The sequence below is a fragment of the Phyllobates terribilis genome, unplaced genomic scaffold (assembly GCF_046119375.1).
Source record: "Phyllobates terribilis strain yellow unplaced genomic scaffold, ASM4611937v1 Scaffold_2__4_contigs__length_985480577, whole genome shotgun sequence".
NCBI lineage: Eukaryota > Metazoa > Chordata > Amphibia > Anura > Dendrobatidae > Phyllobates > Phyllobates terribilis.
The window spans coordinates 586,945,878-586,959,861 of record NW_027362762.1 but is presented as its reverse complement, the minus strand read 5'-3'; positions in this window follow the sequence as shown (position 1 = coordinate 586,959,861).

Below are 13,984 nucleotides of genomic sequence, written 5' to 3'. Positions count from 1 at the left end.
TGCGTTTATCATACTTTCAGATAGGGGAAATGTCAGTGAGCATTCCGATTTCAGTTCCAGAGCGATTCGCCCAATGAGTCCTTGATATTTAGTCGTTTTCAGCCAATTTCTGGATTTTTGAAAATTTCACTTTTTTGTGAAAATATCCACTAAATGAGGGAATAATATGTGTGAGGGGACCCCAGGAGAGTTCCAAATGTGTGTGGGTAGAATATATATCCCACGGGGGTAAAATTGAAAAAAGCTGAAAAAAAATTTTTTTTGGACTTAGTCATTTTTCCTGCGTTTATCAGACTTTCAGATAGGGGAAATGTCAGTGAGCATTCCGATTTCAGTTCCAGAGCGATTCGCCCATTGAGTCCTTGATATTTAGTCGTTTTCAGCCAATTTTCTGGATTTTTGAAAATTTCACTTTTTTGTGAAAATATCCACTAAATGAGGGAATAATATGTGGGAGGGTACCCCAGGAGAGTTCCAAATGTGTGTGGGTAGAATATATATCTAACGGAGGTAAAATTGAAAAAAGTTGAAAACATTTTTTTTTTGGACTTAGTCATTTTTCCGGCGTTTATCAGACTTTCAGATAGGGCAAATGTCAGTGAGCATTCCGATTTCAGTTCCAGAGCGATTCGCCCAATGAGTCCTTGATATTTAGTCGTTTTCAGCCAATTTTCTGGATTTTTGAAAATTTCACTTTTTTGTGAAAATATCCACTAAATGAGGGAATAATATGTGTGAGGGTACCCCAGGAGAGTTCCAAATGTGTGTGGGTAGAATATATATCCCACGGGGGTAAAATTGAAAAAAGCTGAAAAAAAATTTTTTTTGGACTTAGTCATTTTTCCGGCGTTTATCAGACTTTCAGATAGGGGAAATGTCAGTGAGCATTCCGATTTCAGTTCCAGAGCGATTCGCCCAATGAGTCCTTGATATTTAGTCTTTTTCAGCCAATTTTCAGGATTTTTGAAAATTTCACTTTTTTTGGGAAAATTTCCACTAAATGAGGGAATAATATGTGTGAGGGTACCCCAGGAGAGTTCCAAATGTGTGTGGGTAGAATATATATCTAACGGGGGTAAAATTGAAAAAAGTTGAAAAATTATTTTTTTTGGACTTAGTCATTTTTCCTGCGTTTATCAGACTTTCAGATAGGGGAAATGTCAGTGAGCATTCCGATTTCAGTTCCAGAGCGATTCGCCCAATGAGTTCTTAATATTTAGTTGTTTTCAGCCAATTTTCTGGATTTTTGAAAATTTCACTTTTTTGTGAAAATATCCACTAAATGAGGGAATAATATGTGTGAGGGTACCCCAGGAGAGTTCCAAATGTGTGTGGGTAGAATATATATCCCACGGGGTTAAAATTGAAAAACGCTGAAAAAAAATTTTTTTTGGACTTAGTCCTTTTTCCTGCGTTTAGCAGACTTTCAGATAGGAGAAATGTCAGTGAGCATTCCGATTTCAGTTCCAGAGCGATTCGCCCAATGAGTCCTTGATATTTAGTCGTTTTCAGCCAATTTTCTGGATTTTTGAAAATTTCACTTTTTTGTGAAAATATCCACTAAATGAGGGAATAATATGTGTGAGGGTACCCCAGGAGAGTTCCAAATGTGTGTGGGTAGAATATATATCTAACGGAGGTAAAATTGAAAAAAGTTGAAATAAAATTTTTTTTGGACTTAGTCATTTTTCCGGCGTTTGTCAAACTTTCAGATTGGGGAAATGTCAGTGAGCATTCCGATTTCAGTTCCAGAGCGATTCGCCCAATGAGTCCTTGATATTTAGTCGTTTTCAGCCAATTTTCTGAATTTTTGAAAATGTCACTTTTTTGTGAAAATATCCACTAAATGAGGGAATAATATGTGTGAGGGTACCCCAGGAGAGTTCCAAATGTGTGTGGGTAGAATATATATCCCACGGGGGTAAAATTGAAAAAAGCTGAAAAAAATTTTTTTTTGGACTTAGTCATTTTTCCTGCGTTTATCAGACTTTCAGATAGGAGAAATGTCAGTGAGCATTCCGATTTCAGTTCCAGAGCGATTCGCCCAATGAGTCCTTGATATTTAGTCGTTTTCAGCCAATTTTCTGGATTTTTGAACATTTCACTTTTTTGTGAAAATATCCACTAAATGAGGGAATAATATGTGTGAGGGTACCCCAGGAGAGTTCCAAATGTGTGTGGGTAGAATATATATCCCACGGGGGTAAAATTGAAAAAAGCTGAAAAAAATTTTTTTTTGGACTTAGTCATTTTTCCTGCGTTTATCAGACTTTCAGATTGGGGAAATGTCAGTGAGCGTTCCGATTACAGTTCCAGAGTGATTCGCCCAATGAGTCCTTAATATTTAGTTGTTTTCAGCCAATTTTCTGGATTTTTGAAAATTTCACTTTTTTGTGAAAATATCCACTAAATGAGGGAATAATATGTGTGAGGGTACCCCAGGAGAGTTCCAAATGTGTGTGGGTAGAATATATATCCCACGGGGGTAAAATTGAAAAAAGCTGAAAAAAAATTTTTTTTGGACTTAGTCATTTTTCCGGCGTTTATCAGACTTTCAGATAGGGGAAATGTCAGTGAGCATTCCGATTTCAGTTACAGAGCGATTCGCCCAATGAGTCCTTGATATTTAGTCTTTTTCAGCCAATTTTCAGGATTTTTGAAAATTTCACTTTTTTTGGGAAAATATCCACTAAATGAGGGAATAATATGTGTGAGGGTACCCCAGGAGAGTTCCAAATGTGTGTGGGTAGAATATATATCTAACGGGGGTAAAATTGAAAAAAGTTGAAAAATTTTTTTTTTTGGACTTAGTCATTTTTCCTGCGTTTATCAGACTTTCAGATAGGGGAAATGTCAGTGAGCATTCCGATTTCAGTTCCAGAGCGATTCGCCCAATGAGTTCTTAATATTTAGTTGTTTTCAGCCAATTTTCTGGATTTTTGAAAATTTCACTTTTTTGTGAAAATATCCACTAAATGAGGGAATAATATGTGTGAGGGTACCCCAGGAGAGTTCCAAATGTGTGTGGGTAGAATATATATCCCAAGGGGTTAAAATTGAAAAACGCTGAAAAAAAATTTTTTTTGGACTTAGTCCTTTTTCCTGCGTTTAGCAGACTTTCAGATAGGAGAAATGTCAGTGAGCATTCCGATTTCAGTTCCAGAGCGATTCGCCCAATGAGTCCTTGATATTTAGTCGTTTTCAGCCAATTTTCTGGATTTTTGAAAATTTCACTTTTTTGTGAAAATATCCACTAAATGAGGGAATAATATGTGTGAGGGTACCCCAGGAGAGTTCCAAATGTGTGTGGGTAGAATATATATTCCACGGGGGTAAAATTGAAAAAAGCTGAAAAAAAATTTTTTTTTGACTTAGTCATTTTTCCTGCGTTTATCATACTTTCAGATAGTGGAAATGTCAGTGAGCATTCCGATTTCAGTTCCAGAGCGATTCGCCCAATGAGTCCTTGATATTTAGTCGTTTTCAGCCAATTTCTGGATTTTTGAAAATTTCACTTTTTTGTGAAAATATCCACTAAATGAGGGAATAATATGTGTGAGGGGACCCCAGGAGAGTTCCAAATGTGTGTGGGTAGAATATATATCCCACGGGGGTAAAATTGAAAAAAGCTGAAAAAAAATTTTTTTTGGACTTAGTCATTTTTCCTGCGTTTATCAGACTTTCAGATAGGAGAAATGTCAGTGAGCATTCCGATTTCAGTTCCAGAGCGATTCGCCCAATGAGTCCTTGATATTTAGTCTTTTTCAGCCAATTTTCAGGATTTTTGAAAATTTCACTTTTTTTGGGAAAATATCCACTAAATGAGGTAATAATATGTGTGAGGGTACCCCAAGAGATTTCCAAATGTGTGTGGGTAGAATATATATCTAATGGGGGTAAAATTGAAAAAAGTTGAAAAATTTTTTTTTTTGGACTTAGTCATTTTTCCGGCGTTTGTCAGACTTTCAGATTGGGGAAATGTCAGTGAGCGTTCCGATTTCAGTTCCAGAGCGATTCGCCCAATGAGTCCTTGATATTTAGTTGTTTTCAGCCAATTTTCTGGATTTTTGAAAATTTTACTTTTTTGTGAAAATATCCACTAAATGAGGGAATAATATGTGTGAGGGTACCCCAGGAGAGTTCCAAATGTGTGTGGGTAGAATATATATCCCACGGGGGTAAAATTGAAAAAAGCTGAAAAAAATTTTTTTTTGGACTTAGTCATTTTTCCTGCGTTTATCAGACTTTCAGATAGGGGAAATGTCAGTGAGCATTCCGATTTCAGTTCCAGAGCGATTCGCCCAATGAGTCCTTGATATTTAGTCGTTTTCAGCCAATTTTCTGGATTTTTGAAAATTTCACTTTTTTGTGAAAATATCCACTAAATGAGGGAATAATATGTGTGAGGGTACCCCAGGAGAGTTCCAAATGTGTGTGGGTAGAATATATATCCCACGGGGGTAAAATTGAAAAAAGTTGAAAAATTTTTTTTTTTTGACTTAGTCATTTTTCCGGCGTTTGTCAGACTTTCAGATTGGGGAAATGTCAGTGAGCGTTCCGATTACAGTTCCAGAGTGATTCGCCCAATGAGTCCTTAATATTTAGTTGTTTTCAGCCAATTTTCTGGATTTTTGAAAATTTCACTTTTTTGTGAAAATATCCACTAAATGAGGGAATAATATGTGTGAGGGTACCCCAGGAGAGTTCCAAATGTGTGTGGGTAGAATATATATCTAACGGAGGTAAAATTGAAAAAAGTTGAAAACATTTTTTTTTTGGACTTAGTCATTTTTCCGGCGTTTATCAGACTTTCAGATAGGGCAAATGTCAGTGAGCATTCCGATTTCAGTTCCAGAGCGATTCGCCCAATGAGTCCTTGATATTTAGTCGTTTTCAGCCAATTTTCTGGATTTTTGAAAATTTCACTTTTTTGTGAAAATATCCACTAAATGAGGGAATAATATGTGTGAGGGTACCCCAGGAGAGTTCCAAATGTGTGTGGGTAGAATATATATCTAACGGGGGTAAAATTGAAAAAAGTTGAAAAATTATTTTTTTTGGACTTAGTCATTTTTCCTGCATTTATCAGACTTTCAGATAGGGGAAATGTCAGTGAGCATTCCGATTTCAGTTCCAGAGCGATTCGCCCAATGAGTCCTTGCTATTTAGACGTTTTCAGCCAATTTTCTGGATTTTTGAAAATTTCACTTTTTTGTGAAAATATCCACTAAATGAGGGAATAATATGTGTGAGGGAACCCCAGGAGAGTTCCAAATGTGTGTGGGTAGAATATATATCCCACGGGGGTAAAATTGAAAAAAGTTGAAAAATTTTTTTTTTTGGACTTAGTCATTTTTCCGGCGTTTGTCAGAGTTTCAGATTGGGGAAATGTCAGTGAGCGTTCCGATTACAGTTCCAGAGTGATTCGCCCAATGAGTCCTTAATATTTAGTTGTTTTCAGCCAATTTTCTGGATTTTTGAAAATTTCACTTTTTTGTGAAAATATCCACTAAATGAGGGAATAATATGTGTGAGGGTACCCCAGGAGAGTTCCAAATGTGTGTGGGTAGAATATATATCCCACGGGGGTAAAATTGAAAAAAGCTGAAAAAAAATTTTTTTTGGACTTAGTCATTTTTCCGGCGTTTATCAGACTTTCATATAGGGGAAATGTCAGTGAGCATTCCGATTTCAGTTCCAGAGCGATTCGCCCAATGAGTCCTTGATATTTAGTCTTTTTCAACCAATTTTCAGGATTTTTGAAAATTTCACTTTTTTTGGGAAAATATCCACTAAATGAGGGAATAATATGTGTGAGGGTACCCCAGGAGAGTTCCAAATGTGTGTGGGTAGAATATATATCTAACGGGGGTAAAATTGAAAAAAGTTGAAAAATTATTTTTTTTGGACTTAGTCATTTTTCCTGCGTTTATCAGACTTTCAGATAGGGGAAATGTCAGTGAGCATTCCGATTTCAGTTCCAGAGCGATTCGCCCAATGAGTTCTTAATATTTAGTTGTTTTCAGCCAATTTTCTGGATTTTTGAAAATTTCACTTTTTTGTGAAAATATCCACTAAATGAGGGAATAATATGTGTGAGGGTACCCCAGGAGAGTTCCAAATGTGTGTGGGTAGAATATATATCCCACGGGGTTAAAATTGAAAAACGCTGAAAAAAAATTTTTTTTGGACTTAGTCCTTTTTCCTGCGTTTAGCAGACTTTCAGATAGGAGAAATGTCAGTGAGCATTCCGATTTCAGTTCCAGAGCGATTCGCCCAATGAGTCCTTGATATTTAGTCGTTTTCAGCCAATTTTCTGGATTTTTGAAAATTTCACTTTTTTGTGAAAATATCCACTAAATGAGGGAATAATATGTGTGAGGGTACCCCAGGAGAGTTCCAAATGTGTGTGGGTAGAATATATATCTAACGGAGGTAAAATTGAAAAAAGTTGAAAAAAAATTTTTTTTGGACTTAGTCATTTTTCCGGCGTTTGTCAAACTTTCAGATTGGGGAAATGTCAGTGAGCATTCCGATTTCAGTTGCAGAGCGATTCGCCCAATGAGTCCGTGATACTTAGTCGTTTTCAGCCAATTTTCTGGATTTTTGAAAATTTCACTTTTTTGTGAAAATATCCACTAAATGAGGGAATAATATGTGTGAGGGTACCCCAAGAGAGTTCCAAATGTGTGTGGGTAGAATATATATCTAACGGAGGTAAAATTGAAAAAAGTTGAAAACATTTTTTTTTTGGACTTAGTCATTTTTCCGGCGTTTATCAGACTTTCAGATAGGAGAAATGTCAGTGAGCATTCCGATTTCAGTTCCAGAGCGATTCGCCCAATGAGTCCTTGATATTTAGTCGTTTTCAGCCAATTTTCTGAATTTTTGAAAATGTCACTTTTTTGTGAAAATATCCACTAAATGAGGGAATAATATGTGTGAGGGTACCCCAGGAGAGTTCCAAATGTGTGTGGGTAGAATATATATCCCACGGGGGTAAAATTGAAAAAAGCTGAAAAAAAATTTTTTTTGGACTTAGTCATTTTTCCTGCGTTTATCAGACTTTCAGATAGGAGAAATGTCAGTGAGCATTCCGATTTCAGTTCCAGAGCGATTCGCCCAATGAGTCCTTGATATTTAGTCGTTTTCAGCCAATTTTCTGGATTTTTGAAAATTTCACTTTTTTGTGAAAATATCCACTAAATGAGGGAATAATATGTGTGAGGGTACCCCAGGAGAGTTCCAAATGTGTGTGGGTAGAATATATATCCCACGGGGGTAAAATTGAAAAAAGTTGAAAAATTTTTTTTTTTGGACTTAGTCATTTTTCCGGCGTTTATCAGACTTTCAGATTGGGGAAATGTCAGTGAGCGTTCCGATTTCAGTTCCAGAGCGATTCGCCCAATGAGTCCTTGATATTTAGTTGTTTTCAGCCAATTTTCTGGATTTTTGAAAATTTTACTTTTTTGTGAAAATATCCACTAAATGAGGGAATAATATGTGTGAGCGTACCCCAGGAGAGTTCCAAATGTGTGTGGGTAGAATATATATCCCACGGGGGTAAAATTGAAAAAAGCTGAAAAAAAATTTTTTTTGGACTGTCATTTTTCCTGCGTTTATCAGACTTTCAGATAGGAGAAATGTCAGTGAGCATTCCGATTTCAGTTCCAGAGCGATTCGCCCAATAAGTCCTTGATATTTAGTCGTTTTCAGCCAATTTTCTGGATTTTTGAAAATTTCACTTTTTTATGAAAATATCCACTAAATGAGGGAATAATATGTGTGAGGGTACCCCAGGAGAGTTCCACATGTGTGTGGGTAGAATATATATCCCACGGGGGTAAAATTTAAAAAAGCTGAAAAAAAATTTTTTTTGGACTTAGTCATTTTTCCTGCGTTTATCAGACTTTCAGATAGGGGAAATGTCAGTGAGCATACCGATTTCAGTTCCAGAGCGATTCGCCCAATGAGTCCTTGATATTTAGTCGTTTTCAGCCAATTTTCTGGATTTTTGAAAATTTCACTTTTTTGTGAAAATATCCACTAAATGAGGGAATAATATGTGTGAGGGAACCCCAGGAGAATTCCAAATGTGTGTGGGTAGAATATATATCCCACGGGGGTAAAATTGAAAAAAGTTGAAAAATTTTTTTTTTTGGACTTAGTCTATTTTCCGGCGTTTGTCAGACTTTCAGATTGGGGAAATGTCAGTGAGCGTTCCGATTACAGTTCCAGAGCGATTCGCCCAATGAGTCCTTGATATTTAGTTGTTTTCAGCCAATTTTCTGGATTTTTGAAAATTTCACTTTTTTGTGAAAATATCCACTAAATGAGGGAATAATATGTGTGAGGTACCCCAGGAGAGTTCCAAATGTGTGTGGGTAGAATATATATCCCACGGGGGTAAAATTGAAAAAAGCTGAAAAAAAATTTTTTTTGGACTTAGTCCTTTTTCCTGCGTTTATCAGACTTTCAGATAGGAGAAATGTCAGTGAGCATTCCGATTTCAGTTCCAGAGCGATTCGCCCAATGAGTCCTTGATATTTAGTCGTTTTCAGCCAATTTTCTGGATTTTTGAAAATTTCACTTTTTTGTGAAAATATCCACTAAATGAGGGAATAATATGTGTGAGGGTACCCCAGGAGAGTTCCAAATGTGTGTGGGTAGAATATATCCCACGGGGGTAAGATTGAAAAAAGCTGAAAAAAAATTTTTTTTGGACTTAGTCATTTTTCCTGCGTTTATCAGACTTTCAGATAGGGCAAATGTCAGTGAGCATTCCAATTTCAGTTCCAGAGCGATTCGCCCAATGAATCCTTGATATTTAGTCGTTTTCAGCCAATTTTCTGGATTTTTGAAAATTTCACTTTTTTGTGAAAATATCCACTAAATGAGGGAATAATATGTGTGAGGGTACCCCAGGAGAGTTCCAAATGTGTGTGGGTAGAATATATATCTAACGGGGGTAAAATTGAAAAAAGTTGAAAAATTATTTTTTTTGGACTTAGTCATTTTTCCGGCGTTTGTCAGACTTTCAGAGTGGGGAAATGTCAGTGAGCGTTCCGATTACAGTTCCAGAGTGATTCGCCCAATGAGTCCTTGATATTTAGTTGTTTTCAGCCAATTTTCTGGATTTTTGAAAATTTCACTTTTTTGTGAAAATATCCACTAAATGAGGGAATAATATGTGTGAGGGTACCCCAGGAGAGTTCCAAATGTGTGTGGGTAGAATATATATCTAACGGAGGTAAAATTGAAAAAAGTTGAAATAAAATTTTTTTTGGACTTAGTCATTTTTCCGGCGTTTGTCAAACTTTCAGATTGGGGAAATGTCAGTGAGCATTCCGATTTCAGTTCCAGAGCGATTCGCCCAATGAGTCCTTGATATTTAGTCGTTTTCAGCCAATTTTCTGAATTTTTGAAAATGTCACTTTTTTGTGAAAATATCCACTAAATGAGGGAATAATATGTGTGAGGGTACCCCAGGAGAGTTCCAAATGTGTGTGGGTAGAATATATATCCCACGGGGGTAAAATTGAAAAAAGCTGAAAAAAATTTTTTTTTGGACTTAGTCATTTTTCCTGCGTTTATCAGACTTTCAGATAGGAGAAATGTCAGTGAGCATTCCGATTTCAGTTCCAGAGCGATTCGCCCAATGAGTCCTTGATATTTAGTCGTTTTCAGCCAATTTTCTGGATTTTTGAACATTTCACTTTTTTGTGAAAATATCCACTAAATGAGGGAATAATATGTGTGAGGGTACCCCAGGAGAGTTCCAAATGTGTGTGGGTAGAATATATATCCCACGGGGGTAAAATTGAAAAAAGCTGAAAAAAAATTTTTTTTGGACTTAGTCATTTTTCCTGCGTTTATCAGACTTTCAGATTGGGGAAATGTCAGTGAGCGTTCCGATTACAGTTCCAGAGTGATTCGCCCAATGAGTCCTTAATATTTAGTTGTTTTCAGCCAATTTTCTGGATTTTTGAAAATTTCACTTTTTTGTGAAAATATCCACTAAATGAGGGAATAATATGTGTGAGGGTACCCCAGGAGAGTTCCAAATGTGTGTGGGTAGAATATATATCCCACGGGGGTAAAATTGAAAAAAGCTGAAAAAAAATTTTTTTTGGACTTAGTCATTTTTCCGGCGTTTATCAGACTTTCAGATAGGGGAAATGTCAGTGAGCATTCCGATTTCAGTTACAGAGCGATTCGCCCAATGAGTCCTTGATATTTAGTCTTTTTCAGCCAATTTTCAGGATTTTTGAAAATTTCACTTTTTTTGGGAAAATATCCACTAAATGAGGGAATAATATGTGTGAGGGTACCCCAGGAGAGTTCCAAATGTGTGTGGGTAGAATATATATCTAACGGGGGTAAAATTGAAAAAAGTTGAAAAATTATTTTTTTTGGACTTAGTCATTTTTCCTGCGTTTATCAGACTTTCAGATAGGGGAAATGTCAGTGAGCATTCCGATTTCAGTTCCAGAGCGATTCGCCCAATGAGTTCTTAATATTTAGTTGTTTTCAGCCAATTTTCTGGATTTTTGAAAATTTCACTTTTTTGTGAAAATATCCACTAAATGAGGGAATAATATGTGTGAGGGTACCCCAGGAGAGTTCCAAATGTGTGTGGGTAGAATATATATTCCACGGGGGTAAAATTGAAAAAAGCTGAAAAAAAATTTTTTTTTGACTTAGTCATTTTTCCTGCGTTTATCATACTTTCAGATAGTGGAAATGTCAGTGAGCATTCCGATTTCAGTTCCAGAGCGATTCGCCCAATGAGTCCTTGATATTTAGTCGTTTTCAGCCAATTTCTGGATTTTTGAAAATTTCACTTTTTTGTGAAAATATCCACTAAATGAGGGAATAATATGTGTGAGGGGACCCCAGGAGAGTTCCAAATGTGTGTGGGTAGAATATATATCCCACGGGGGTAAAATTGAAAAAAGCTGAAAAAAAATTTTTTTTGGACTTAGTCATTTTTCCTGCGTTTATCAGACTTTCAGATAGGGGAAATGTCAGTGAGCATTCCGATTTCAGTTCCAGAGCGATTCGCCCAATGAGTCCTTGATATTTAGTCGTTTTCAGCCAATTTTCTGGATTTTTGAAAATTTCACTTTTTTGTGAAAATATCCACTAAATGAGGGAATAATATGTGGGAGGGTACCCCAGGAGAGTTCCAAATGTGTGTGGGTGGAATATATATCTAACGGAGGTAAAATTGAAAAAAGTTGAAAACATTTTTTTTTTGGACTTAGTCATTTTTCCGGCGTTTATCAGACTTTCAGATAGGGCAAATGTCAGTGAGCATTCCGATTTCAGTTCCAGAGCGATTCGCCCAATGAGTCCTTGATATTTAGTCGTTTTCAGCCAATTTTCTGGATTTTTGAAAATTTCACTTTTTTGTGAAAATATCCACTAAATGAGGGAATAATATGTGTGAGGGTACCCCAGGAGAGTTCCAAATGTGTGTGGGTAGAATATATATCCCACGGGGGTAAAATTGAAAAAAGCTGAAAAAAAATTTTTTTTGGACTTAGTCATTTTTCCGGCGTTTATCAGACTTTCAGATAGGGGAAATGTCAGTGAGCATTCCGATTTCAGTTCCAGAGCGATTCGCCCAATGAGTCCTTGATATTTAGTCTTTTTCAGCCAATTTTCAGGATTTTTGAAAATTTCACTTTTTTTGGGAAAATATCCACTAAATGAGGGAATAATATGTGTGAGGGTACCCCAGGAGAGTTCCAAATGTGTGTGGGTAGAATATATATCTAACGGGGGTAAAATTGAAAAAAGTTGAAAAATTATTTTTTTTGGACTTAGTCATTTTTCCTGCGTTTATCAGACTTTCAGATAGGGGAAATGTCAGTGAGCATTCCGATTTCAGTTCCAGAGCGATTCGCCCAATGAGTTCTTAATATTTAGTTGTTTTCAGCCAATTTTCTGGATTTTTGAAAATTTCACTTTTTTGTGAAAATATCCACTAAATGAGGGAATAATATGTGTGAGGGTACCCCAGGAGAGTTCCAAATGTGTGTGGGTAGAATATATATCCCACGGGGGTAAAATTGAAAAAAGTTGAAAAAAAATTTTTTTTGGACTTAGTCTTTTTTCCGGCATTTGTCAAACTTTCAGATTGGGGAATTGTCAGTGATCGTTCCGATTTCAGTTCCAGAGCGATTCGCCCTATGAGTCCTTGATATTTAGTCTTTTTCAGCCAATTTTCTGGATTTTTGAAAATTTCACTTTTTTGTGAAAATATCCACTAAATGAGGTAATAATATGTGTGAGGGTACCCCAAGAGATTTCCAAATGTGTGTGGGTAGAATATATATCTAACGGGGGTAAAATTGAAAAAAGTTGAAAAATTTTTTTTTTTGGACTTAGTCATTTTTCCGGCGTTTGTCAGACTTTCAGATTGGGGAAATGTCAGTGAGCGTTCCGATTTCAGTTCCAGAGCGATTCGCCCAATGAGTCCTTGATATTTAGTTGTTTTCAGCCAATTTTCTGGATTTTTGAAAATTTTACTTTTTTGTGAAAATATCCACTAAATGAGGGAATAATATGTGTGAGGGTACCCCAGGAGAGTTCCAAATGTGTGTGGGTAGAATATATATCCCACGGGGGTAAAATTGAAAAAAGCTGAAAAAAAATTTTTTTTGGACTTAGTCATTTTTCCTGCGTTTATCAGACTTTCAGATAGGGGAAATGTCAGTGAGCATTCCGATTTCAGTTCCAGAGCGATTCGCCCAATGAGTCCTTGATATTTAGTCGTTTTCAGCCAATTTTCTGGATTTTTGAAAATTTCACTTTTTTGTGAAAATATCCACTAAATGAGGGAATAATATGTGTGAGGGTACCCCAGGAGAGTTCCAAATGTGTGTGGGTAGAATATATATCTAACGGGGGTAAAATTGAAAAAAGTTGAAAAATTATTTTTTTTGGACTTAGTCATTTTTCCTGCGTTTATCAGACTTTCAGATAGGGGAAATGTCAGTGAGCATTCCGATTTCAGTTCCAGAGCGATTCGCCCAATGAGTTCTTAATATTTAGTTGTTTTCAGCCAATTTTCTGGATTTTTGAAAATTTCACTTTTTTGTGAAAATATCCACTAAATGAGGGAATAATATGTGTGAGGGTACCCCAGGAGAGTTCCAAATGTGTGTGGGTAGAATATATATCCCACGGGGGTAAAATTGAAAAAAGTTGAAAAAAAATTTTTTTTGGACTTAGTCTTTTTTCCGGCATTTGTCAAACTTTCAGATTGGGGAATTGTCAGTGATCGTTCCGATTTCAGTTCCAGAGCGATTCGCCCTATGAGTCCTTGATATTTAGTCTTTTTCAGCCAATTTTCTGGATTTTTGAAAATTTCACTTTTTTGTGAAAATATCCACTAAATGAGGTAATAATATGTGTGAGGGTACCCCAAGAGATTTCCAAATGTGTGTGGGTAGAATATATATCTAACGGGGGTAAAATTGAAAAAAGTTGAAAAATTTTTTTTTTTGGACTTAGTCATTTTTCCGGCGTTTGTCAGACTTTCAGATTGGGGAAATGTCAGTGAGCGTTCCGATTTCAGTTCCAGAGCGATTCGCCCAATGAGTCCTTGATATTTAGTTGTTTTCAGCCAATTTTCTGGATTTTTGAAAATTTTACTTTTTTGTGAAAATATCCACTAAATGAGGGAATAATATGTGTGAGGGTACCCCAGGAGAGTTCCAAATGTGTGTGGGTAGAATATATATCCCACGGGGGTAAAATTGAAAAAAGCTGAAAAAAAATTTTTTTTGGACTTAGTCATTTTTCCTGCGTTTATCAGACTTTCAGATAGGGGAAATGTCAGTGAGCATTCCGATTTCAGTTCCAGAGCGATTCGCCCAATGAGTCCTTGATATTTAGTCGTTTTCAGCCAATTTTCTGGATTTTTGAAAATTTCACTTTTTTGTGAAAATATCCACTAAATGAGGGAATAATA